The following is a 27913-nucleotide window of genomic DNA, read 5'->3' as shown; positions in this document are numbered from 1 at the left end:
ACATAAGCAGATTGTTGTGTCTTCTTATATTTCACCTTTATGATTGTTAATTTTGGATACTTTACACTGTTAAGTCTTCATCCTCTTTTAGACTAAAAGGGGAATTGTAGGGGAAGCTGTAGCCACTCCTACTTAGGGGCTGGCTACAGATGTGTCTGACCATGCCTGCGGGGGCGTGGTCAGGGTGAGGTAGAGTGAGAGGTAGTCAGGTGACTGGGCACTTTCGGTTTCCTTTTCGGCTTGCTGTACAGACTGCTGCTGCACCAGCTGGCTAGGTTGCTCTGTAAGTAAGGCTTTTCCCTATTAAATACCCTTGTACTTCTACCTGACTCCATATTGGTAATTTCCCACATTATCAATATGTTTTTTTTTCTAGCTCCATCCATTTACCCGCAAATTTGAAGGTGTCATTGTTTTTTTGTTTGTTTGTTTTTTGTTTTTTTTTCTTTTCTTTTCTTTTTCTACCGAGTATTACTCCATTGTGTAAATGTACCATATTTTTTCCATTCTTTGGTTGAGGGGTATCTATTTCTGCTATGAACATAGTTGAGCAATGTCCTTCTGGTATGAGTGTGAAGTTATTTGGGTATATGCCCAAGAGTGGTATTGCTGGGTCTTGAGGTAGGCTGATTCTCAATTTTCTGAGAAAATGTCATACTGATTTGCAAAGTGGCTGTACACGTGTGCACTCCTATCAGCAATGGAAGCTTGTTCCCCTTACTTTTCATCATTTCCAGCATAATCTGTTACCAATGTTTTTGATCTTAGCCATTGTGACTGGTGTAAGATAATTTCTCAGAGTCATTTTGAGTTGCATTTCCTTGGTGGCTAAGGATGTTGAACAATTCCTTAAGTGTCTTTCAGCCATTTGAGATTCCTCTGTTGAGAATTCTCTGTTTAGATCTGTATCCCATTTTTAATTGGATTATTTGCTATTTTGATTTTGATGTCTAGTTTCTTGACTTCTTTGTAAATTATTGAGAACATCTCTCTGTCAGATGGAGGTTGGTGAAGATCTTTTCCTATTTTGTAAGCCTTCCATTTTGTGTTGTTGACCATGTCCCTTGCCTTACAGAAGTTTCTCAATTTCAGGAGGTCCATTTATTAATTTTTCCTCTCAGTGTCTGTGCTACTGGTGTTGTGTGTATGAAGGGGACTCCTGTGCCAACACATTCAAAGCTATTTCCCACTTTCTTTTCTTTTCTTATTTAAAAAATATTTATTTATTTATCATGTATACAGTGCAGGCCAGAAAGGGGCACCAGATCCCATTACAGATGGTTGTGAACCGCCATGTTGTTGCTGGGAATTTAACTCAAGACCTCTGGAAGAACATTCAGTGCTCTTAACCCCTGAGCCATCTCTCCAGCCCCTTTCTTTTCTCTCAAGTTCAGTGTAGATGGATTTATGTTGAGGTCTTTGATCCATTTGGACCTGAGTTTTGTGCATGGGGATAGATATGAATCTATTTGCATTCTTCTACATGTCCACATCCACTTATGCAGCACCATTTGTTAAAGATGCTTTCTTTTTCCATTGTACAAGTTTAGGTTCTTGGTAAAAAAAAATCAGGTGTTCATAGGCGTGTGGATCAGTATCAGGGTCTTCAATTCTATTCCATTGCTTCACCTGTCTTTTTTTGTGCCATTACCAAGCTGTTTTCATTACTTTAGCTCTGTAGAAGAGCTTGAAGTCAGGGATGGTGATGCCTCCAGAAGTCCCTGTATTGTACAGGATTGTTTTGGCTATCCTAGGTTTTCTGTTTTTCCATATGAAGTTGAGTACTGCCTTTTCAGGGTCTGTGAAGAATTGTGATGGAATATGGATGGGGATTGCATTGAACCTGTAGATTTCTTTTGGTAAGATTGCCATTTTTACTATGTTGATCCTACCTATCCATGAGTGTTGGAGCCTGTTCCAATGAGCTGCTCCACCCTGAAATGGGGTGCTAGGACTGAGAAATGGCAGATAAAAGAAACAGAGACAGAAATGCAGGATATATTTGGGAGGACTGTCCAGTCCATGCCTTTTAGCACAACAGACTGCTCCAAGTTTAATTTGGAGCCTGCTTATATATAGACTAGAGGCAAAGCAGAGCAAAGAGCAGCATAGTCAGTAAATCATCCTACTGCCCTGTCCTTGCATCAGCGCAGGCAGGCTTGCTATCTATCATGTGAGTTCCACTAGGAGAAAGCAGTTTCATTCTGTCTCTCTGTCTTTTTGGCTGGCCTTCACCAGCTTGCATCTTAAGATAGTGTGTGCTTTTCCATGGGCTTAATCAGAACTTTCTCACAGCTCTCAAAAGGACCAAAACAAGCAAGCATGAACTCAAATTACTTACAAGTCAGAGTAGACTCCAGATGGAAACTGAGTCACTTATGTACTCCCACACATGAGCATGGATGTTCCTTTCCATTTTCTGATACCTTCTACAATTTCTTTCTTCCAAGACCTAAAGTTCTTGTCATACAGGTCTTTCACTTGTTTGGTTACAGTCACACCCAGTTATTTTATGTTGTTTGTGGTTATTGTGAAGGGTTATGATTCTCTGATTTCATTCTCAGCCCATTTAATATCTGTACATAGGAGGGTTACTGATTTTTTTAATCTTGTGCCCTGCTACATGTGTAAAAATTTTTGCATCACTTATGTATACTATCAAATCATTTGCAAATAGCAAAAGTTTGATGTATTTCTTTCCAATTTGTATCCCCTTGATCTCCTTTTGTTGTCTTATTGCTCTAGTTAGAACTTCCAGGACTATATTTAATAGATATGCAGAGAGTGGTAAGCCATTCCTTGTTCTGTTGAATTTCTTTGAGTTTCTCTTCATTTAGTTTGATGTTGGCTGTTGGCTTACTATATATTGCTTTTATTGTATTTAGGTATGTTCCTTGTATCCCTAATCTCTCCAAGACATTTATCACGAAGGGGTGTTAGATGTTGTTGAAGGTTTTTCAGCATCTAATGATATGATCATATGGCTTCTTCTTTCAGTTTGTTGATAAGGTATATTACACTGACAGATTTTCATATATTGCACCATCCCTGCATCTCTGGGATGAAGCCTACTTGATCATGGTGGATGATTTTTTTTGATGTGTTATTGGATTCAGTTTGCCAGTATTTTATTGAGTACATTTTGCATCAATGTTTATGGTGGAGATTGGTCTGTAATTCTCTTTCTTAGCTGAGTCTTTGTGTGGTTTCAGTATCACGGTAACATTAGCCTCATAAAAAGTGTTTGACAATGTTACTTCTGTTTCTATTGTGTGGAACAATTTGAAGAGAATTGGTATTAGCTCTTCTTTGAAATTCTGTTCTGAAACTATCTGGCCCTGGGCACTTTTTGATTGGAGTCTTTTGATGACTGCTTCTGTTTCATTAGGGGTTATAGGTCTATTTAAATTATTTACCTGGTCTTGATTTAATTTTAATTTTTCTCCAGAAAATTGTCCATTTCATTTAAATTTTCCAATTTTGTGGAGTACAATTTTTGTAGTATGGCCTAATGATTCTCTGTATTTTCTCATGTCTGTTGTTATGTCCACCTTTTCATTTCTGATTTTGTTAATTTGAATACTCTCTCTGTGTCTTTCGGTTAGTGAGGATGAAGGTTTATCTATCTTCTTCATTTTCTTGAAGAACCAACTCTTTGTCTCATTGATTCTTTGTATTGTTTTCTTTGTTTCTATTTTATTGATTTCAGCCTTCAATTTGATTATTTCCTGCTATCTACTCCTCCTGGGTAAGTTTGCTTCATTTTTTTTCTAGAGCTTCCAGGTGTGCTGTTAACTCACTAGTGGGAGATTTCCCCAAGTTCTTTATGTAGGAACTTAGTGCTATCAACTTTCCTCTTAGCATGGCTTTCATGCTGTTCCAATTCTTTAGTGTGTTGTGCTTTCATCTTCATAGAATTTTAAGAAGTCTTTAATTTCTTTCTTTATTTCTTCCTTGACCCAGTGATGATTCAGTTGAGCACTGATCAATTTCCATGAGTTTGTTGGCTTTCTGCAATTAGTAGTGTTGAATTTTAACATTAAGCCATGGTGATCCAGTAAAATACAGGGGATTATTCCAATTTTCTGTATCTATTGAGGTTTGCTCTGTTACCTGGATTGTGGTCAGTTTTAGAGAAGGTTCTATGAGATGCTGAGAAGGAGGTATAATTTTTGTGTTTGGGTGGAATGTTCTATATATGTCTATTAAGTTCATTTGTATCATGACATCTGTTAGTTCCCTTACTTCTCAGTTAAGTTTCTGTCTGGAAGACCTGTCCATTGTCGAGAGTGGGGTGTTTAAGTCTCCCACTATTAGTATGTTGAGTTTGATGTATGATTCAAGCTTTAGTAATGGTTCTTTTACAAATGTGGGTGCCCTTGTATTTGGGACATAAATGTTTAGAATTGAGGCTTTACCTTGATGGATTTTTTCCTGTGATGTATATGAAATGACTTTTTTCATCTCTGTTGAATAATTTTAGTTTGAAGCCTTTTTTGTTGGATATTAGGATAGCTACACCTGCTTGTTTCTTAGGTTTCTTCCATTGGAAAACACTTTCCCACCTATTTACTCTGAGGTATTATCTGTCTTTGAAGTTGAGATGTGTTTCTTGTATGCAGAAGTATGGATCTTGTTTTCTTCTCAATTCTGATAGCTTGTGTTTTTTTTGGGAGGGTTTGAGACAGGGTTTCTCTGTGTGGCTTTGGAGCCTATCCTGGCACTCATTCTGGAGACCAGGCTGGCCTCGAACTCACAGAGATCAGCCTGCCTCTGCCTCCCAAGTGCTAGGATTAAAGGCATGCACCTCCAACGCCTGGCTTAGCTTGTGTCTTTTTATAAGTGAATTGAGACCATTGATAATAAGAGATATTAATGACCAGTGATTGTTAATTCCTATTATACTTGGTTTTGATAGTGTTGGTGGTAGTGCTTGTGTGTTTCTTCTTTGGGGTTTGCTGGTTTGAGGTTATGTGTTGCCTATGCTTTTGTGGGTTCAGCTAACTTCTTTGGGTTGGAGTTTTCCTTCTAGTAATATCTAGTAGGACTGGATTTGTAGATAGTTATTTTTAAATCTGGTTTTGTCATGGTATATCGAGTTTTCTCCATCTATGGTGATTGAAAGCTTTGCTGGGTATAATAGTCTGGGATGGCATCCATAGTCTCTTACTGTCTGCAGAATGTCTGTCCAGGGCCTTCTGGCTTTCAGAGTTTCCTTTGAGAAGTCAGGTGTCATTCTGATAGTTCTGCCTTTATATTTTACTTGGCCTTTTCCTTTGCACCTCTTAATAGTCTTTCTTTATTCTGTATGTTTAGTGTTTTGATTATTATATGGCAAAGGAACCTGTTTTTGGTAAGTCTATTTGGTGTTCTGTAAGCTTCTTGTACATTTATAGGCAAATCCGTTTTTAGGTTGGGAAAGTTATTTTCTATGATTTTGCTGCACATATTTTCTGTGCCTTTGAGCTGGACTTCTTTTCCTTCTATCCCTATTATTCTTAGGTTTGATCTTTTTATGGTATCCCAGATTTTCAGAATATTTTGTGTTAAGAATTTGTTAAATGTAACATTTTCTTTGACCAATGAATCTATTTCCTCTATTGTATCTTCAATGCCTAAGACTTGGTCTTCCATCTCTTGTATTCTGTTGGTTATGATCGCATCTGCAGTTCCTGTTTGTTTACTCATCTTTTCCATTTCCAGAATTCCATTGATTCATGTTTTGTTTATGGAATTTATTTCAGTTTTTCAAGTCTTGGACTTGTTTGGTTGTTTTTTTTTTCTTGGTTTTCTTGGCTTTCTTTAAGGGATTTATTGATTTCTTCTAATTTGTTATTTCTCTTTTCCTCCATTTATTTAAGGGAATTTTTCATTTCTTCTTTAATGGACTCTATCATCTTCATAAAATTATTTTAACATTTCCTTCATCTTCATCTGTGTTGGGCTATTCATGTCTTGCTGATGTAGGACCACTTGTTTCTGGTGGTGCAATATTGTTCTTTGTATTGTTCAATACATTCTTACACTGCCATCTACCCATCTCTTCCTCCAATAAGTACAGCTGGGGCCTGTAGCTCTGCTGGTCACTCTTCCTTCAGGTGTAGCTGGGTCTCTTCCTATGGGTGCAAATTGGGCCTTCAGCTCTGGTGGTTGCTGGAGTGGTGGCAGAGGATGGTAAACAGAGTAGGTGCTGCTGCCTGGTTGCTGGGGGTGCCTTGGGTAGGGAAGAGGTGAAGGCTAGTGCCTGGAGAGCAGGGCTTTCCAGGCTGGAACTCAGATACTCATGCATCCCTTTAGGTTCAGGAAGAGATCTGGTGGTTGCTGGTGAGGCATCAGGAGGAGGATGAATGGAGAGGTTGTTGGCTGAGCAGGTGCTGCTGCCTGGTCTCTGGGGGTGCTGTGGGTGGGGGAGGGGTTGTCTTGATTTTTTGCATCATGGTTTCTCTGTGTAGTCCTGGTGTCATGGAACTCATTCTGTAGACGAGGCTGGCTTCAATTCAAAGAGATATGCCTGCTTCTGCCTCCAAAATTCTGGGATTAAAGTCATGCCCCTACACCATGTAGATACTTTAAATTTTTAACCATATTTATTTAGTATGTGAGGTTTGTTATGGACCACATCATGATGATGATGATGGTGATGGTGATGGTGATGGTAAAAATGAAGAGAAATGTCTCTCCATTAAATGGTAGCTCAATATTAAGCTAGACAGGTTAATTGGCAAGCCCCAGAGACCCTTCTGTCTCTGCTTCCTCACTGCTGTTATTACCATATTACTGCTATGCCTGGATATTTTGCTCTCTCTCTCTCTCTCTCTCTCTCTCTTATTCTTCCTTTGTTTCTCTCTCCATCTCCATATTTATTTCTAAAGGGTAACATGTAATAAAGACTCAGTTTTTCACACTTGCATGACAAGCACTTCACTGACTAAACCATCACCCCAGCCTCTTGTGATTTATAGTCTATGAAAGATTTGTTTTTGTATCCTTCCATAGGGTAGGAAGATCATGTAACTCTGGTTTGGGAACCCATGATGGATTAAATAGCTCAATATATAAAGTGACTGTTGATACATTCTAATAAGACCTTCAGAACTAACAGTCAACATTGATTTTTTCAGTACTGCAATGGTTCAGAGATGCCTAATACCTCCCCTGAAAGACATGCTCAGTTTCTGCTAGAATGACAGGAAGGTAACTTCTGGTTTGTAAAACATTTGTTTTTATTATTTTATGTGTATGAGTGTTGTGTCTGCATTCTCTTAAGAATGTCTGATTCTCTGGAACAGGAATTACCGAGAGCTGTGGGACACCAAGTACAGGCATCTGTGAAGCAACTGTTGTGGGTGTTGGAATCCTAACTTGGGTCCTCTGGAAGAGCATTAATGCTCAACTAATACGTCAACTCTCAAGCCCCTTATAGTATTTCCATTAAATGTATTTATGTATTGTGTGAGGTCACACATGTGCCTTGGTGTGCTTGTGAAAGTAGAGGATAAGTTCAGGGAGTCAGTTGTGTCTTTTTTCCATGTGGTTCTCAGGGACCAAACTCAGGTCATCAGGCTTGGCAGCATCTGTCTTTACCTACTGTACCATCTCCACAGACAGCAGATTTCTCCAAGCTATCAGTTAAAGAAACTTATTAAATAGTATTGACATTTACAGAGACAGAGAGTCACTGGGGAGGAATAGAAGGCATGTGTGTATGTTTGTTTAGGCAGGCAGATTGACTATGCTGTGGAGAGGCAGGATGTAAACTTCATTTGTAAGCACAGTTTGATTGGCAAACCAATAGAGCATTGAAAAATTTCAGGATATTGAAAATACATGTCTGAATTTCAAGATTGTGACAGGATAGGATTCATTTAGACATGCATATAAACATTAATATAAATTATTTATATATTAGGTACAGTGATCTTGTTTATTTCAACTTTTATTATGGGAAAATACACATAAAATAAATATATATGAAAGCAGAGAGTAATAGAGTGAGTATCTCTGGTCTTAATTTTATCCATTGATATTATTTGTTAGTTTTGGTCTGGTAAGATGGCTCAGTGGATTAATAGTGATAGCCTGACTAGCTGACTTAGATTGTCAGATCCCTGCTGGAAGGAGACACCAACCCCAGAAAGTTGTCTCTGCACTCCACACACTGAATGGTACCCACATTCAGTCTCAATCTTATCAAATATCCCCACATACTCTCTCACTAGAGAGTATGGGGGTCAGAGTAGTTTAAATCAAAGACCCATACTGTGACACATAAATATTTGTCAACTAAAGACGAGAAACATTTAAACTGTGTGTGGTGGCAAATGTCTTATTCAAGCCCTCAGGAGATGGAGGTAGTAGGATCTCAAGTTCATGAACAGCCTTGGCTACATAGTGAATTTGATGTTAGACTGGGACACATAAAACAGTAGCTCAAAAAACAAAACAAAAAACTCAAATCAAGGTTAAAAATATACTATGTCCTGGAGACCTTCATCAACAGTTTGATCAAAATGGGTTCCAAAGTTGATGGAGAAACTGAGCATAGTGACACAGGCTTTAATCCCAGGATTCTGGAGGCAGAAACAGGCAGAGATCTCTGAGTTTGAGGACAACCTGGTCTGTGCATGATTTAAAAATGGAACAATTAAAGAGATAATCAAATCAACCAGGATTGACATACTATAAATTATCAGTTTGATAATTCTTGGTTTATCTCTAAAAATGTTGGTTGATATGAGTGCCAAGATGCACGCCTTAGAAAAACTTATGAAATCAGATTATAAAGATATTCAAACCCAGACTGAGAAATTAAATGAGGAAACAAGTTCAACATTGCATTTTCATATTAAAAAGGAAAACTCTAAGGTCTTAAGAGAACCAACCTTAATAAATTCAGTAACTTTACAGGAATCACCAAATGAAAATGGTTCTATAAGAGCTGCTTGGAAGCCTGTGACAATATTAGATTTAGGGAAATTCAAGGAAGCAGTGGTCTCATATGGCATGCATTTACCATTTGTGAAGCAGATGATTAACATGCGGCCAATTTGTAGTAGGGATATCCCTATAGACTGGATAGACTTGATTAAAGCTGTTTTAGTGGGCTGAAGAAATGGCTCAGCAGTTAAGAGCACTGACTGTTCTTCCAGAGGTCCTGAATTCAATTCCTGGCAACCACATGGTGGCTCACAACCACCTTAAATGAGACCTTGACCTTTGCTGGCATGCAGGCAGAAGACTGTATACATAACAAATAAATAAGATCTTTAAAAAAGCTGTTTCAGTGCCTGAATCATATTTCAGATGGACTTCCTGGTTAAGAGAGGAGGCTAGGAACATTGAACGAAGGGATAAAGCAGGATATATAGATATTTACCAAGATCAAATTCTTGGAAGAGATTATGCTACATTAGAAAGGCAATGTCTGTATGATGATCACCTCTTGGGTTTATGCCATGCAGCCACTTTGAATGCTTGGGAAAGAATTGGAGAAGCAGGAAGTAAAATTTGCAAAACTTATTCAGGGCCCAAGTCTTCACTGATTTCTTACAAAGACTGTCATCAATAGGAAAGAAAATGATACCAGAATCAGAAGTTAGACAAATAATTGTAATTCTGACATTGAAAATGCTAATTATCAATGCAGAAGGATAATTCAACCTTTAAAGGTAAGGTCAGCAGCTTAGGAGTATTGGAAATATGAAATGATAACTCTTTCCACCAGCTGCCTGAGTTCTGCCAGAGCATTAGGACCCCCAAATAACACACAGAGATTAATATTAGTTACAATCCTGCCAGCCAATGACTAGGATTTCTTATTTGCTCGCTCTGTCTTAATTATCAACCACAACTACTAATCTATATATTTTTATAAGGACTTATCTTATTGAGGATGTCAGCAGCATGTGTTCTCTCTTCCCGGGATCACATGGCGACTCTCCTCTTTACTACATTTCCCAGAATCTTCTTCAACTCCTAGCCCCACGTATCTTGCTTCCTTCTTGGCCACCAGTTCTTTATTTATCAACCAATAAGACAAACACACTGAAGGACTTCTCCCATCAGATATAAGATACAATTAATAATGAAGATCATGACTATGATGATGATGTGTGCATAAGAAAGGTGATTTCAAAAGACTTGAAAAAAAAAACCTGAAATGTCAAATGTTTTTATTGTGGCAGACAAGTTCACTTTAAAAGGGATTGTAAACAGGGCATTTCTAGAAACATATATTTTTATAAATATAATCCAAACAGAACACCCCTCCTTTCTGGATTATTCAGAAGTTGTGACGAAGGTAGGCATTGAACAAAAGAATGTAGGTCAATAGAGATCATTAAGGCAATTCGTTGCCATTGGGAAACTTGATGGGGGGTGTCCTTCTTTATGCTGTTAATATATGTTTCCCTTATTAGTTGATGAATAAAGCTGTTTTGGCCAATAGACAGGCAGGAAGTATAGGCAGGGCTACCAGACTAGGAGAATTCTGGGAAGGGGAACTCAGAAGAGAGTCACAGAGGAGACATCATGTAGCCATTAGGGATGTAGGAGGCTCAGACATTCTCTGGCAAAATATGATCACATGCAGATACAAACATTAATAGAAATGGGTTAATAACTAACAGAGAGCTAGCCAATAAGAAGCATGAGCAATAGACCAAACAGTTTATAATTAATATCAACCTGTGTGTTTATTTGGTACTAAATGGCTAGGGGCCCAGATGGAATAAAAACTTCCATCAACAGAGACTGCCTGAGGGCTCTCTTTCAGGCCCCAAAATAATTCAGTTCTTTGCTATCACAGTGGAAACACTTTCCCAGAGCAATTAAAGAGGTCAATACCTATTGTAAGAAATCATACTGCTCTAGATGATAGAAGAGCTATAAAAGAGATAACAAAAAGTCAGAAAAATATCACAAAACAAGTATATTGGCAAACTTCTAATATTGGACAGAGACCAAAATTAAAACTACAAATAAATGATGTTATCATTGAAGGTCTGGTAGACACAGGTGTGGATGTAAAAATTATATCACAAGAATCTTGGTATCCAAATTGGTCTCTTCAGGAAGTAAATATTTAACAATAAGGGATTGGAACTTTATCTTAGGTAAAACAGAGCTAGAGATGGCTCCAATGTATAGTGCCAGAAGGACAGAGAAGAATGTTAAAGCTATGTGTTGCTAATATTGCAATGAATTTGTGCAGACGTGATCTGTTACAGCAATGGGATACTTAGATAAACATTCCCCCAATCTTAGAAACACAAACTAAATTAAAACACAATTCTAGAAAATTTAAAAGAAGGTATTATAAAGAAAAATCACAAACCACTCACTTTGTGCAAGAACAGGACATAGCATCTGCTAATCTTCCAAAGACACCTACAGCCTTGCACAATGGCCTTTAACAACTGAGAAACTGCAGGCTTTAGAAGAGTTGTTACAAGAGCAATTTAATGTTCAGCATATAGAGGAATCAACCATCCCTTGGGATTCTCCAGTATTTGTTATTAAAAATAAATCTGAAAAATGGAGAATGGCAACAGATTTAAGAGCTGCTAATAAGGTGATGCAACCAATGGACTCTCTACAGTCTGGAATTCTTTTGACTTCTCTAGTGCCTGAAGGATGGCCTCTCATAGTTATTGATTTAAAAGATAATTTCTTTAGGATACCATTACAAGAAAAAGGAGAAAAATTTGCATTCACAATGCCTAGTTATAATAATTCTCAGCCTGCCAAAAGATATCAATGTATGGTTCTCTTACAGGGAATGTTAAATAGCTTCAACCTGTGCCAATATTTTGTACAGCAGCTGTTGGAAATGATATGTAAGCAATTTATTCAATCTATAAATTACCAATTAATGGGCAATATTTTACTAGTTGACTCAAATGTAGATACTTTAGAAAGAATGTTTCAAGAAGCAAAGAAAAATTTGCCTTGTTGGGGATTGCATATTGCTCCTGAAAAAATACAAAGAGGATATTCTATTAACCATTTAGGCTATAAAATAGGTTTACACAGAGTTAGACCCCAAAACGTGCAAATTAGGTGAGATTGATTGCAGATTCTTAATGACTTTCAAAGATGGCTAAGAGACATTCTTTTTTCGTGTGTGTGTGTGTGTGTGTGTGTGTGTGTGTGTGTGTGTGTATGATGGCTGACTGGCTGGCTGTTATCTGTCTGTTAGTTTGTATGTCTGCTGTGTCTGTATGCATCTAAGAGACATTTTAATCTACAGTACATTATTGGGATATAACCTGATCAACTGATCAATTTAAATAAAACCTTAGATGGTAATAAGGATTTAAATAGTTCCATGGAATTAACAGCTGAAGCTGAGAAAGAATTGGCTTTGGTGGAAGAGTAATTACAGATTGTACTTGTGGTCCATGAGGATCCAAAGCTTAACTGCATTATGGTCATATTACCCCCTAAGCATTCCCTTCAGAAATATTAATGAAGAGGGAAGATGTCATAGAATGGATCTTTTTGCCACACAAACTGAGTAAAAATTTAAAAACTTATGTGGAAAAGACCTCTGAGTTGATTCTAAAAGGAAAATCAAGACTTCATCAATTAGCAGAAATAGATCCAGCAGAAATTATAGTACCTTTTAATAAAAATGAAATTGACAAAAGTGTCCTCTGTCAAAGAGCTTATAGTAATTTTTTGGATACAGTAGCAACAAATATCCAAAAGGCAAGAGAATTCAACTTATAAAAAGAACTAACTGGATCCTTCTAGCATTGTATGACAAATACCAATAACTGGAGCCCCTAAATTCTATACTGATTCAAATAAATCTGGAAAGGCAGGTTTTAAATCAGAAATTTTTAAGTTAAGTGGATCAAAGTCCTTATAATTCTGTCCAAAAGTCAGAATTATATGCTATTCTCATGGTGTTAATGGATCATAAAGAACTTCACAACATAGTTATTGATTTACAATATACAGAAAGAGTTATTTTGCATACTGTAACCACTGAATGGTTGCATCCTACAGGCATACATCATACAGATGATACAGAATTGACTATTATTTATTCAGTTACAAGTCATGATCAGGAACAGGAATTATCCCATATATCTATATATCTATATATCTATATCTATATATATACATCATATCATATATATCTCATATATGATCCCATATGGGTCTTCCAGGTACTCTAGCACATGATAAATATAAAATTGATCAACTATTGAAAGGAAATGTGCTAAAGGCCCCATAATTTCATAAGGAGCACCATGTCAAAAACAAAGGTTTGAGAAAAGACTTTTCCATCACATGGCAACAAGCAGATTTCCTACTTGTTCTTTAAACACCCAAACTCTACTACCTTCAAGAAGTAACCCAAAAGGTACTCAAAGGAATGAAATCTGGCAGATGAATGTGTTCCTTGTTGTAGAATTTGGAAAATCAAAATATGTACACCACACCATTGATACCTATTCAGGTTTTCAATGGGCAAATACTTTGGGTTTGGAAAAGGCAGATTCAGTAATTACACATTTGCTACAAGTTATGGCCATCATGGGTATACCTAAACAAATAAAGTCAGACAATGCTCCAGCATTTGTTTCTAAGAAATGAAACGGTTTTTGCTCATTATAATATAAAGCATTTTACTGGTATACCACATAATCCTCCAGGGCAGGCAGTTATATAAAGATAAAATAAACTCTAAAGGGTATGGTAAATAAACAGAAATGGATAATAAAGAACCCCAGAAATAGATTGTATTGTGTTTTATTAACCTTGAATTTTCTGAACGTTAATGAGAAAGTAACAAGAGCTTTGGAGAGACATTGGATAATAGAAAAATCTACAGAATTAAATCAACTGGTATACTTCAAAGATGTGTTGACCTTCAAACAGAAACCAGGACATATGTTACATTGGGAAAGAGGTTTTGCTTTTGTTTCCACATGTGAAGAAAATCTATGGATACCATCAAATTGATAAAGATTCTATTTCAACAAGGCACATCTTAATTGGAAGAGATGATAGTTCATCAAGCAGCATGACCGTTTAATCCAAACTAACCTATAAAAATTACAAATGCTTTTTCACTTGATCAGATATAACTTGCCAAAAGAGAACCTCCCCAAAATTAGGGTTGGGGAAGGGTTTTATTTTTGTCTTTTCAGGAGAACAAAGATCCAGCTAAGGAATCCAGTGACCACTGGACAAATGAGACATCTGAAGAAAAAGAACAAATAAGTCAGAAAAATTGTCCCAAGAAAATGAGTAAATTCGTCTATTGGTGCATCATATTTCCAACAGGATAAAATTTCATAGATCTTCCCAAATAATTGTTTCTGCTTTTCTCTAGAGACATAAAATGCAAATGGCCTTTCTGTAGTTCTAGCCCAATTAAAGATTAAAGATGGCTTTGGAGTTGGAATGTGGCTCTTTCCTTCTCTAAATCCAAGCATGCTTCATAAAGTAAAATCCTAAATCTCTCTCTCATGTCAGGAGATCCACCTTTTGTGAGACAGAAGAAAAATATTTATGGACTGTTGTATTGCCACTAGTCTCTAAATCATTTGGTTTATATAGATTTTTAACAGCTTTTCTTAAAACATAAATATTATATTTACATACATATTTAAAAGATTAATATATATGTATTTCAAAGTTTTTGTCATGATATCAATGGCCATATAGAGTACTAACTGATTCTTGAAAAAGGTTTCCTCTACCTTCCTGTACATGATTTCAGGTTTGAGTCTCTACCAGTTTTCTTCAGTGAGCCACTGACCATGCCTAACTGTGACCTTTGAAGTATCCAAAAGGAGGATGGGGCCCCACAACAACAATCTCTCCAGGACAATGACAGCATCATTAAGCTGCACAATACCAACTAAAGATCGACTTTGGGCTACAAACTTCTCAGAACAATTTTGAGGAGGCCAGCTGAGATGGCCCAGCCTCACAGACATGGCTCAGAGCAAATTTGACTTGTCTAGATGAGATAATACAGCCTCACAGACTACTCTAGCCAAGATTTTAGACAAGCACTGCACTTTTTTTTTATCATGCAGAGACAGGACAAAAGTGATACAGCTACCTTTCCCAGGACTTGATATTTAACCCAAATTTTATTTTTCAGGATTCCCTAAAGATGCTTTGCCACATACAGCAGGAAGAAACTTTAAGAAAATAACTCTCACATTCCCAAAAGGTAGGGGGGTTTGGTTTTTCATTGCATTATGGATATTTGTCCTTGTTTAAAAAGATTGGTTACAAGTTGTTCTTGGTAATGGTCAAAAAAGGGGGGTATACAGATATGATAGCCTACAAGGGTAGATTATTGAATCTACTCTGAAAAGAAAAAGAGAAGATAAAAGATATAAGATAAAAAGACAGATTATTGAATCTACTCTTAAAAAGCAACTACTAGTTTTAAATATTTTACATTGGATGGGACTTTTGCCTATTGCATACAAATATTGTATAATGGTATAAATTTGAAATTAATTGGTTAATATATGTACATATATTTCTAATATTGTTGAAGGTATTGTACCGATACAGCTCATTTATCAATGTAATGCAAATTTCTAGTCCTTGAAAGTTATTATTACCAACTATATAAGATAATAAGGAAATGTAGGTTAGTAATTATGCAACTGTTATAATCAAACTTGTAGTCATATCAGGTAATGTCCTCAAGGTCAAACAGAGATATATTTCAGATAGACAGATCATCTTCAAACACTTCAGAGATCTACAGAATATGTCATTTTAAATGTTTTAATAGCATAGGTACTTTTTATGACAATGAGACATGTCTGCTTCTGGCAGCACGAATCTACTTTAGAGAAAATGATAAGCATTGAAAAAACTCCACATGGAGTTTACTTTCTTTGTGACAAAAGTAGCCACTGGCCAATAAAGTGCCCTTGCCTTGACTGCTGACAGCCAAATTGGACACAGAAGAGACTGACTGTAATCCTTTCTAAGACAAGGCAGGACAGTCCTTCAGAATATCCTGCTTCACAGAAAGGTCCATTAGAGAAGCAAGGTCTATAGGCTGCAGATGGATGCCACACACATTGTAGAAGAAATTTATGTGACTGTCTAAGCAGCCCCATGTGTTTTTGTCATTTCTCACAGTTTTTGGAAGTCACTTGCCTGCACTTCCTGTTTACTCAGTTAATATTAACTCCCTCTCAGGTCTCTGATGGGGTTGAAGAATTGATAGTATAATTGCTATAATTTTCACTGTTTAACAGACTCAGAAAAGAAACTCACTAAAGGTGTGTGAAGTGTAAAATGTTGAGAGACACTAAAAGATAATTTGATAATGCAAATTTGAATGGACAGTAAAGTAGGTACAAGACTTTGGACTCACAAAAATAGGATAGATAATGGAGTGTTTTCTCTGAATTTGTCAAATGCAAATGGACTAGACAATGTTGGTACTTATTGCCTGTATAATTGTATGTAGTTATTGTACTTATTGTATATAGTTTTTCTTATATTAGTTATAACTTTTTATGTTTAGACAAAAGGGGATATATTGTATTTTCTTATTTGTACAAATAAAGGATGTCGAAGATCAGAGGGTGCAGCTTGCTGCTAGATAACAGATAGGAAGTCAGATGGCTGGGCGGAGACAGGAAGTAAGATGACTGAGTGGAGAAAGGATTATAGGCAGGAGGAAACAGGAATTAGCTCTTTTCAGCCAGGAATTTGGCAAGATAAGGTGTGGCTGTAGCTTGCTCCTTCATTTTTCTGATCCTTCAGCTTTTATCCCTATATCTGACTCAGGGCTCTTATTATTAAGGTCTATTAGAGTTTGTGTTACAAGTGCTTTTAAACAATGACCCATCTCTCTCCAGTACTAAGATTAATTTTTCTAAATTTTTCAATGATTTATTAAATTTTGCATGTGGAGGATATGTTTCTGTGAGTGCAGGTTCCTGCGCAGGGCAGAAGGGGACATCAGATCCCCACAAGTTGGAATTTCAGGCAGTTGTGAACCAAATGATGACAGTGCTGGGGTCTGACCTCAAGTCCTGGAGAAGAACAGTGTGTGTCCTTAACTGCTATACCATGTCTGGAGACCCTAACATTAATTTGTATAACATTTATTTATTTATTTATTTATTTATTTATTTAGAGTGTGTGTGTGTATTGGTGTTAATTACCAATACGTAATCGGGTAATGGTTAGGATATTTTATTTAGGGGAAATGCCTTACTTCAGAGTTTCCTAGCCAACCCGCAGGAAAGCAGAGCAAGCTAAAGCAGAAGGGAAAAAGAGGCTCTACCATGTGCGTTCCCTAATTCTTTAAACTTCTTTCACATCACCCTGACATCATCTTGACCATGCCCTGACAGGCATGGTTGGGCACACCTGTAGCCAGCTGTTAGGAGGCATGGTCACTGTGTGTCTGTGCGCGTGCGTGTGTTCACACCCATGCTGTATTTCCCTTCTCTGTTGGTTTGTTCTCAAAGGTGGTGCTTATGTGTTATAAAGGCACTGGATGTAGACTTTATTTGGTGTATGGGGTGACTGCAACAAATAACCTCAGGGAGGGCAATGGCACCTGCCCCTATCCTTTCAACAAAATCAGTCTCTTCTTGGCCAAGCCAATTTTGTTTTGAGCAGGGACTTATGATGTAGCCCTGGCCAGCCTGAATTACAAAGGTTTTCCAGCTTCTGCTGCCAAGTTTGTGTATTAAAGTTGTATGCTGCCATTACTGGCTGGAGAAGCATTTTATATGAAAATGTTAATGTGCTGTTATCATTTTATTCTCCTTTGTAAAGTTATGTTTCCGTAGCAGGTATGGTTGCCCAGGCCTATAATCCCAACACTTTGAGGCTAAGTCAGGAGAAGCAAGAGTTCAAGGTCATCCAGAGCTACACAGAGAGTTCCAGGACAACCTTGGCTACACGAGAGAGACCCATCGGGTTTCTTTCTCAATCCCTCTCACCTTATTTTTGAGACAGTTTCCCATTAACCCTGGAACTTGGTCATGTGGCCCCAGGGATGTCCTTGTCCTTACTCCTCAGCACAGGGGTTACAGGTACCTGTTCCTACACCTGTGAATATGGGACCTGACCCTGTTCTCACACTTCTGTAGTGAGCACTTACTGACTGACTGTCTCCCTAGACATGTGCATTTTTTTCTTTTCATTACTTTAGAAAATGATTCACTTTACACAAGCTACTTCCAAAAATGTGAGAAATGATGGAAACAGCTGACTTCTTGGAAAATCACCCAAGAGTCTTCTGCAATGTTGAGCCTCAATCTTCCACCTACAGGCCTAGCATATCTGACAGACTTTTTTGAGAAGCAGGATATTCTGAAGAACTGTCCTACCTTATCTTGGCAAAGTTCATCAGTCCTTTCTTTTGTGTCCTGCTTATCCAATTTGGACAACACACTGTCAGCAGTTGAGGCAAGGGTGTAGACAGAAGGTTCTGTCCCACCAAGTCCTGCAACCATCCAGTCCCAAATAAACACACAGAGACTTAAATTAACTATAAACTCTTTGGCCTATTGCTCAGGCTTATTACTAACAAACTGTTTCAACTTAAATTAACCCATAATTCTTATCTATACTTATGGCTTGGTACCTTTTCTCAGTATGGCATTCTCATCTTGTTTGCTCTGTGTCTGGCTGGCAACTCTGTCTCTGCCTTTCCTCTTCCCAGAATTCTCCTAGTCTGGTAGCCCTGCCTATAGTTCTTGCCTGGCTACTGGGCAATCAGCATTTTATTAAATGAATTCCAGTGACAAATCTTTACAGTAAAAAAGAACATTATTCCACATCATAAGGGCATTTTCTTGCCCAGAGGCTTACTTTTGCCACAAAGAAAGTAAACTCCATGTAGAGTTTCTTTGATGTAGATTGGTACTGCCAGGAGCAGGCATGTCTCATTGTCATAAAAAAGAGAAGTGCATGTTATTAACAACATCTTAAATGCCATATTCTGTAGATATCTGAAATGTTGGAAAATGACCTGCCTAGCTAAACTATATCTCTTTTGACCTTGAAAACATACCTAATATGACTACAGTTTTAACTATAATACGTGACTAATTGTTAATCTGCATTTCCTTATTATCCTAAATAATTGGTAATAATACCAATTATTTTTAACCCTAAAGGGTTAAAAATTTGCATTACATTGTTAAATGAGTTGCATAGGTACAATACCTTGAACAAGATTAGAAAGGCATGTACCATATATTTTAACAAAATTAACCTCAAATTTGTATCAATATACATTATTTGAATACAATATACAAAAGTTCCATGTAAAATATTTAAGACTAGTAGTTGCTTTTTGGAAGTAGATTCAATAATCTAACCTTTATCTTATATCTATATACTGTCTCTTTTCTTTTCAGAGTAGAGTCAATAATCTATCTCTTTATCCTATTATTTATGTATCCCTCTTTTTCCTCTTCAAAACAAGAACCCTGAATCTAATCTTCTTTGTTTAATTTTCCTGACCTTTACCAATATCAAATTGTAACCAATCACCCTAAACAATGACAAATATCCATAACCCAATGAAAGACCAAAAATCACCCACCCCACCTCTTGGGAATATGGGCTGGACATCATGTTCTTAAATTTACTTCCAGCTGTCTAGGGGCAACAGCATCTTTAGGGATCCCGAAAATCAAAATTTGGGTTAAGTTTAAGTCCTGGGAGAGGTAGCTGTATCATTTTTGTCCAGTCTCTTTATAATGGAAAAGTGCAGGGCTTGTCTCAAGTCTTGGCTAGAGTAGTTTGTGAGGCTGGATCATCTCAGCTAGCCACCTCAAAATCGTCCTGAGCAGTTTGTAGTCCAAAGCCAGTCTTTAGGTGATGTTTTCAGCTTAGTGGTATAATAATAGTCCTGGTGGAATTGTCAATGTGGGGTTCCATCTTCTTTTTGGAGACTTCAGAGATTGCATTAGTTCAGATTAATCCTTTTCTTACTAGTTTTTCCCAATAGTTCTCCCTTGTACTTTAGGTTTTTATTTTTCCCAAGTTCTTTAAATTGCTCAAGGTGTTTGTTTTTATTTTCCTGGAAAGACAAAACAAAATTGTCACCAACCCTAACTTTGGGGAGTTTCCCTTTTGGCAACTTATATCTGACCAAATGAGAAGCATTTGTTAGTTGTATAAGTTAGTTTAGATTTAATAGTCATGCTGTTTGATGAACTATCACCTCTTCTAATCAAAAGGTCTGTCTTGTTCAAATCTAATCTTTATAATATTTGCTTTATGGTTTCTCCTGAATTTTTTGCTTTACTTTTCTAAATCTGTTCTATCATCCAGAGCAGTATGGGTTTTTACAATAGGCACTAGGTTTTAAATTGCTCTGGGAAGGAGTTTCCTCTATAATGACAGGAGACAACTGAGCTGAATTTGACTTGGAGGTCTTCGAGAGGCCCCTCAAGTAGTTTCCCAATGGCAAAGCGTTACCTTGCATGTCCCTTGTTGATGCACTAGTTCAATGTTTGCCTTTGCCACAGCTTTTGCATAATCCAGAAGGGGAGGGTGTTCTGTTTGGATTGTGCTTAGAAAAAACAATGTTTCTAAGAACTTCCTGTTTATAGACCCTTTTAAGTTGACCCTGTTTGCCACAATTAAAACATTTGACAGCAGATGTTTCTTCAAACTTCTGGAAATCACCTCTCCTATACATGCATCATCATGGTCATTAGGTTCAAAATTGATTGTATCTCAGATCCTTTCCTCCAAAGGTGCTGACCTTGCTTTTAAAGGCCTAATTATCTTTTTGCATTGAGAATTAGCATTTCAAAAAGCCAGAGAATCAATTATTATTTGTCTATCTTCTGAATTTGGTATCATTCTATTTACTGCTGAAGTCAATCTTTGCAAGAAATCCTATCTTGAGAGCCCCAGCAGATGTGTCACCCCTGTCTTCCTGTGCTTCCCGTCTTCTGCTGCACTGATCTGAACATCACATGCTCAGCCCAGGGCCTTTGCCTCTGCTATTCCTTTGACCACACATCCATATGGCATCTTCCCTCATTCCCTTCAGACCTTCTCAGCTGTCTCTTTCTGGGAGAGTCCTTTCCTAACATTCCTCTCTACAAGCTCATACTCACTCCTCCAGCTTTGTCTTCTTCCTGGCTTTCTGTCTGTCTCCACTCCTCCACTGTCTCCACTCATCACAGTATGACACATTCCACATATTTCCTTATGCTATGTTTCCCCATTGGAAAATAAGTTCCAGAAGGGCAGAGAATTCAGTCTGTTTCATACTGAGGTGTTGTCATATAAAGGTCGTGCAGGTGCCTGATCAATCTCCATTTACTGTGTGAAGGAATGCAAGCATGAGTGTGCTGCCCAGCTCTGTAGGACCGATGACCTGACTGTCACATGCAGCTTCCTGATAATGAAAGACCCTAACTCAACCCAGACTGATACCCACCAGCATGTAGTTGAAAATCACTCTGGCTACACACACATGGGACAAAGAACACATGAAATGGTCTGTCATGATGACCAGTCTCTGGAAATTGTTATTATTAGTAGTTTCTATTATCTTCAACGACTGTCTGGTTTCTAAAAATTGTTATGGGTTACCTTGCTCCAAAGCACCCAAGTTTTGAAAATAAGTATAAGTCACGCCATTCCCAGAAAAACCACTAGCTGTCCCATGGCCTTGCAGGTGTAAAAACCAAAATAACATTCCAAACCCCAAAATTGGCAAAATTGTAAGTTCATTTCCTAACTTCCAGCTTGACTTGAGTTTATAGAGGCATGTGTGCAACTACAGAGGTATGCATCTGCTGCCCTTACTTTTATCCTGTGCTTGACATGGAACATTCCTCAATTCCTGGAAACCTGAAAGAGCCAGACACTGCCTCTGTGTTTCTAATTTCAAGGCTCTTTCCCTTCAATCCTCCCCATGGCTGTCTGTGAACACAATGCTCTAGCTCTCCAACTAAATCCCTGCTAAAGGTTAATGTGTCCTTTTTCTCTACTGGAGCCACAGTATCTCAGAAGCAGGAGTGAGGCACCAGCCGTGAAGATGCCAGGGTAGAGAGGTCTAGGTTGCAGAAATGAGGGAGTCTTGTGGGATTCTGTATGGTGGACTCATGACACAGCAGAATTCTTCCTTCTTTCCTTCCTTCATTCCGTCCTTCTTTCCTTCCTTCCTTCGTGATCCAACATGTTGCTATGTAAGGGCCTTGAACACTTAAATTTCTTGCTTTGGTCTTCTGAGGGCTTTGATTTTATGTGTGGCCAAAATGACATTATCTTTTTAAATTTAATTATTTAATATAAATTTTATTGTATATGTATGGGACTTTGCTTGCACGTATGTGTATATATCACATGCCCATGGAGGCCAGGAGAAGGTGTCAGACCAGCAAGAACTGAGTTTCAGACAGTCTTGATCCCTCATGTGGGTGCTGAGAGTGAAATATTTATTTCATCTGTGACTTCAACAAGAACAGGCAGGTGCTCTTAACCAATAAGCCCTGAAATCAACTTTTTAAGTTTCAAATGATTCATTAAATATTGTATGTGAGGATATGTGCCTGTGAGTGCAGGTTCCCATGCAGGGCAGAAGAGGGCGTCAGATCTGCAGGAGCTGGAATTGCAGTCAGTTGTGACTGCTAATCTATTCCTGGAGACCCTAACATTAATTTGTATTTGTTTATTTAATTGTTGGTTGGTTGATTGCTTTAGTGTGTGTGTGTGTGTGTGTGTGTGTGTGTGTGTGTGTGTGCGCGCGCGCGTGCGTTCACATCCATGCTGTTCTGCTCTTCTGTTTGTTTGTTCTGGAAAGTGATACCTCTGTGTTATGAAGAAACAGGATGTAAATGTCATTTGACATATGGATTGGTTTCAACAACCAACTACAGAGAGAGGAAAGCCACCTGTCCCCATGCCTGTCTGAAAAAACCTGTCTGCTTGGCCAGGCCAGTTTCGATTAGAGCAGGGATTCACTATGCAGCCCTGGCTGGCCTGAACTCAAGAGCTTCACCTGCCTCTGCCTCAAGTGTTAGTATGTGTGTGCTACCATGACTGGTCAGTGCAGCAATTTACATAAACTGTTGATGTGTATGTTATCATTTAATTCTGCTCTGTAAAGTTATGTTTCCATAGCAGGCATAGTGGCCTAGGCCCATAATTCCAGCACTTTTGAGGCAGAGACAGGAGGAGCCAAAGTTCAAGGTCATCCACAGGTACATAGACTGTTCTAGCACCACCTGGGCTACATGAGAGAGACCTATCAGGTTTCTTTCTCAATCCCTCTCACCTTATTTTTGAGACAGTTTCCCATTAGCCCTGCAACTTGTTGATGTGATTAGACTGTATGGGAAGCAACCCTAGGGACCCCCTTGTCCTTACTCCTCAGCACGGGGATCACAGGAGCACGTCCTTACACCTGTGGATGTGGGATCTGACTCAGGTTCTCACACTTCTGCAGCAAGCCCTTCACTGATGGAGTGTCTCCCTAGATCCAAACCTATTTTTCTTTTCATTGTTGTCAATATTGTCTTTAAAAAAAGATTCTTTCAATTCTATGTATATATGTGTTTGACTACATGTATGTAAGCCATGTAAATGTCTGGTACCCAGAGAGGCCTGAAAAGAGCATTTGATCCCCTGGAAATGAAGTTACAGATGGCTCTGGGTTCTGGCAGCCAAGTCCAAGTCTTCTACCAAAGTGGTGAGTATGTTTAACCAGTGGATCATCTCTTAGCCCTACATTTTTATTAAATTTTAATGATTTATTTTGTGTGTAGACATATGTGTGTGGTTATGCATATGTCATGTTGGAATATGTGGTCTGAGAACAACTTTGAGAAATCTGTTCTCTTCTCCCACTATCTAGGTACTAGGGATGGTACTCAAGCTATCAGGTTTGGTAGCCAACCATTACCCCCTGAGCTTGTGCTGACATAATGACTTTCTTTCTTGCAGTCAGTCCAGCCTTCTGCAGGTCAGAGAGACTGGGAGCATGACACAGACTTGTCAAGAAAAACACAGATTTCTTTTCTGAGGGTCAAACTTAGTTCTTTATTTTATTATCCTTTCTGTTGCTTGTTCTACTCAATTCTTTTTCTATTCTGTTCTTCTACTCTGATGTTTCCCTTCTTTCTCTTTACTGGTAACTTCCTTCTCACTTCTTTATTTTTTCCATTACAGCTTATATACCAAAGCAGAATCTTTCAAGCATTATAAAAATTATAATGTGATTACATTCTGTTTCCAAGTGCATGATTACAATGAATACAAGTAAAAATAGCATGTTTCCCATATGCCTTACATAATTAAATATTTTATGTATTACAGGTAAAAAAATTATCCCCAAGAACCCACATACATTCATGTCCAAGAAACTTCTTATAGATTGGTGACTACAAAGAAAGAATCAAGTATTTTATTACTTAACTCAAAAGATAACCTTATAAAAAATCTTAAAAGAACCATAAATCCAAACTTTTATATATAAAACAACCATTCATGTCTACTTTAAATCCTCAGTTTTTTTTTTTTTGGTTTTTTGAGACAGGGTTTCTCTGTGTAGCTTTGGAGCCTATCCTGGTACTCGATCTGGAGACCAGGCTGGCCTCGAACTCACTGAGATCCACCTGCCTCTGCTTCCCGAGTGCTGGGATTAAAGGTGTGCGCCACCAACGCCCAGCCAGTTTTTTATTAAATCACATCGGGAAGCTGAGGGCAGAAATGTGTACAAGAAATTAATCATCACCTTTGATCACCAATCCATCCTAGCATGAAATCCAACAATAGCCAGGCTTCCACTCTTTTGTTCCATGACCAAAGCGATTCTCTCACTCACCTATTGAAAGTGTGCCTTTCTAAAATTAAATTGTTCCCCATGGTTTTCTACCTCACAGTCATTACCAAAACATCTTAACCTAACTTTACTAACAATATACATGTCTAACTTCTTTCTAAGGGTGATGTGTTTGAGTCATTAATCCTCTCCAGCAGCAATGTTTGGAAAAAGTTGATTACTACTACTGTACATACCAGTTACACTACCAAGTGAGGGGCTAGAAACCCACTTAGAGTTTTCATACAACTCATATTATTGCGGATGTGGTGACCCATGAGGGCAATAAGCAGAGCTATGCTCATTAAGAGCATGAGGTCAGTTAAACATTTCTCTTTTAGACTTCTCACAGATCAGGAGACTGAGCCATAACCTTTCACATAGGCAGTAGTTTTTATAATTTCCAGAAAGACGGGTTACTTGTTTCACTTTTATGGTGAGATATTATTTATGATTTAGTAAAGCTTGCCTGAGGATTCAGAAAGCAAAGTCAGCCACAAACCATAGAAGCCAGGTATACACCTTTAATACCAGCAGCCAGAAGCTAGGAGGTGGTGGCGCACCCCTTTAATCCTAGGACTCAGGATTAAGAAATAGAGGGATCTCTGTGAGTCCAAGGCCACCCAAGAGTGAATCAGTCTAAAAGAGTTTCATAGCTCACACCTTTAATCCCAGCATTAGGAAAGTGTATAAGACAGAAGACAGAAGCAAGGTCTCAGAGAGGCATTCATTCTCCAACCACAGTGAGGAGAGGCAGCAGTTTGAGACTTGGTGAAGATATGGTTCATAGATCAGCCCTTTCAGCATGAGCTAGAGTTAAGAGCGGGTGGCTTGGCTGCTTTGCTTTTCTGATATTCATCTTAAGTTTGAACCCCAATATCAGTCTCTGGGTCATTTATTTTTCATGTTACATGCTTTTTATGTTTTAGAGTCCAGTCCAATTATCTTAAATGACCATCCAATTCTTTGCTTTTGAGCTACTCGAAGTCATTATTTAAAGCTTTGTTTGTTGAAACTGGTGAACACATTTCCCAACATCAAGATAAAAGAACCCAAGCCAGTCTGACTCCTAGGACTCGATTTTTCCCCCTTAATCATTAATGTAAACCATTCTGTATGGCTCCTCAAGTAAAACACTTGAGTCCTAGCTGTGTGACTCTTCCTTGTTCCTATTTTCTATCCTCTGCAGGCTCTGCTTTAACAGGGGTGGGGGTACCACTATTTCCTCCCATACTTATATTAATTTCCCAATAAAATAACCTTTATCATAATCCCTTTGCTACATTTATTAAAAACCCTTAATTATCAAAACTCTATTTAAGCTATCACTACAATTGTACAAAATCATTACTTCAACCAAATAGTACAGTTTAAGCAGAAATCATCTTTATAATAACCCACAGGTAAAATTGCCCAATAGAACAGGATAGTTCCATGAGTAATCACAATACATTAAAGGCAGTGGGGATTCCCCCAAACCAATTCACACCATTTTCATAGAGAAAAATGGCAGCAGCAAACATGTAAAGGCACAGCAGTAGCAAGGGACATTCTAGAGCCAAAGTCCTTGGGGCCTTGCCTATCAGAAATTCAATAATCAGTGTCTTCCATTCTGGTGAGCTGGACCCCTGATATTCAATTGCCACCTGCTGCTCCTCTGGTATAGCTACCTGGACTTTTTTTTTTAAAATTTTATTAGTTCAAATTAGGAACAAGCTTGCTTCAGATGTCAATCCCTTCTCCCTCTCCCTCCCCTTCCCCCCAACATCCCACCTGCCCCTAGCCATCCCTCTCCACTCCCTGGGCAGGGTAAGGCCCTCAAAAGGGGCTCCCCAAAGTCTCTGGACTTTTTTTTTTTAAATTTCCCCTTTTTCTTGAGACAGGGTTTCTCTGTGTAATCCTGGATCTCCTGGAACTTTCTATGCAAACCAGGCTGGCCTTGAAATTCATGGGGATCTATTTGCATCTGCTTCCTGAGTGCTTCAGTTAAAAGTGTGTGTCATCCTGATACAACTTCATCACTTCCTCCTTTACAAAGTCGGTGTCTCAGAATCCCACTCTACTTGGCATCCTACTTAACAAATTCTTTCAAACATTTTCAATAAAAATTTTTTGAGCAGTTAAATGAGAGGATTATCTATAATGAGAGAAAGAATCTTGCCACAGGAAACACAATGTATCAACGAGGAGAAACTTAGGGGACAAGAAATTTGTGGCTATAAACCACAATGCAGCATGGGGAGAAAGAAGCTATGCTACCACATCTCTCTGCTGTACTCAAGACACGCCCTCCTTGACAGTCTGCGTCCCTGGCTGGATCTCTAATAAGACACCTTCCTCCTGCTCTCACTAGCTAAAGCTTCCTCCTCTGGAATCCTAGCTTTCCTTCAGAGTCAGAACAAACACCACCCTGTTATGACCAGCCCTGGATGAAATCAAGTCTCCTTCCCCAGTCCCAACACAAGGCAGAGAGAGTCCTGTCTTCTTCCACACAGCCTCTTCTTCCAGTGTGGAAGAGCTGCGGTCTCTGTGGACCTCACCTCATATTTCACGTGGATATATTGAAATAAAATCTACTTGGTGGTTGAGTTAGCTGAAGACAAGCCCAAAGAACTGAGTTTTTAAGAAGCCAGGAGGGGTGAGAAGTAAATGTGTCTGTTAGAAGATGGGGGTCCCTAGCTCTAACAGAGATGGTGATCCTCTCCTGGAGAGAAGGGTTGAGCACAGAGAAGATGAGGGAGTCCCAAAGACTCGTCCAGACAGAAGACACTCATCATCTCACAGACCAGAGGATGGCCTCAGGCTGGATGTCTGACTGCAAGGGGAGAATGACCTTAATTATTTCTGGGGCCAACTGGGGAGAGAAAGAGTGGAGGGGACAGAGGTTTGGGCAAGGGAGAGAGAGAAAAGAGGAAGGCCTGGTGGATTAACTAGGGAGCAGTTGGAAAACAATTCCAAGTGTTTTGAGAGTTGCCAGGACCCATCAGTATGAACGAACAGGTCTTCAGTCTAAGGCAATCTGCAATCCTCAATCCAGAGGGCTGGCAGAGAAAGGGGAGGGGAAAAAGTAGGGGAGGTTCAGAGACAGGGGCA

At 38.4% G+C, this 27913-nt stretch overlaps 1 long non-coding RNA gene across 1 annotated transcript; it reads left to right on the top strand.

Annotated features, from left to right (window-relative positions):
- Positions 1–233: 233 nt before the first annotated feature.
- LOC107977306 lies at positions 234–27821 on the top strand. Its single transcript, XR_003481997.2, has 5 exons — positions 234–283; positions 7122–7194; positions 15131–15202; positions 23599–23689; positions 26704–27821. It is a non-coding gene; the product is annotated as an uncharacterized LOC107977306 (long non-coding RNA).
- The last annotated feature ends 92 nt before the right edge of the window (positions 27822–27913 follow it).

The sequence above is a fragment of the Cricetulus griseus genome, chromosome 2 (genome assembly GCF_003668045.3).
Source record: "Cricetulus griseus strain 17A/GY chromosome 2, alternate assembly CriGri-PICRH-1.0, whole genome shotgun sequence".
Classification (NCBI taxonomy): Eukaryota; Metazoa; Chordata; class Mammalia; order Rodentia; family Cricetidae; genus Cricetulus; species Cricetulus griseus.
This window is presented reverse-complemented; position numbering and strand designations above follow the sequence as displayed.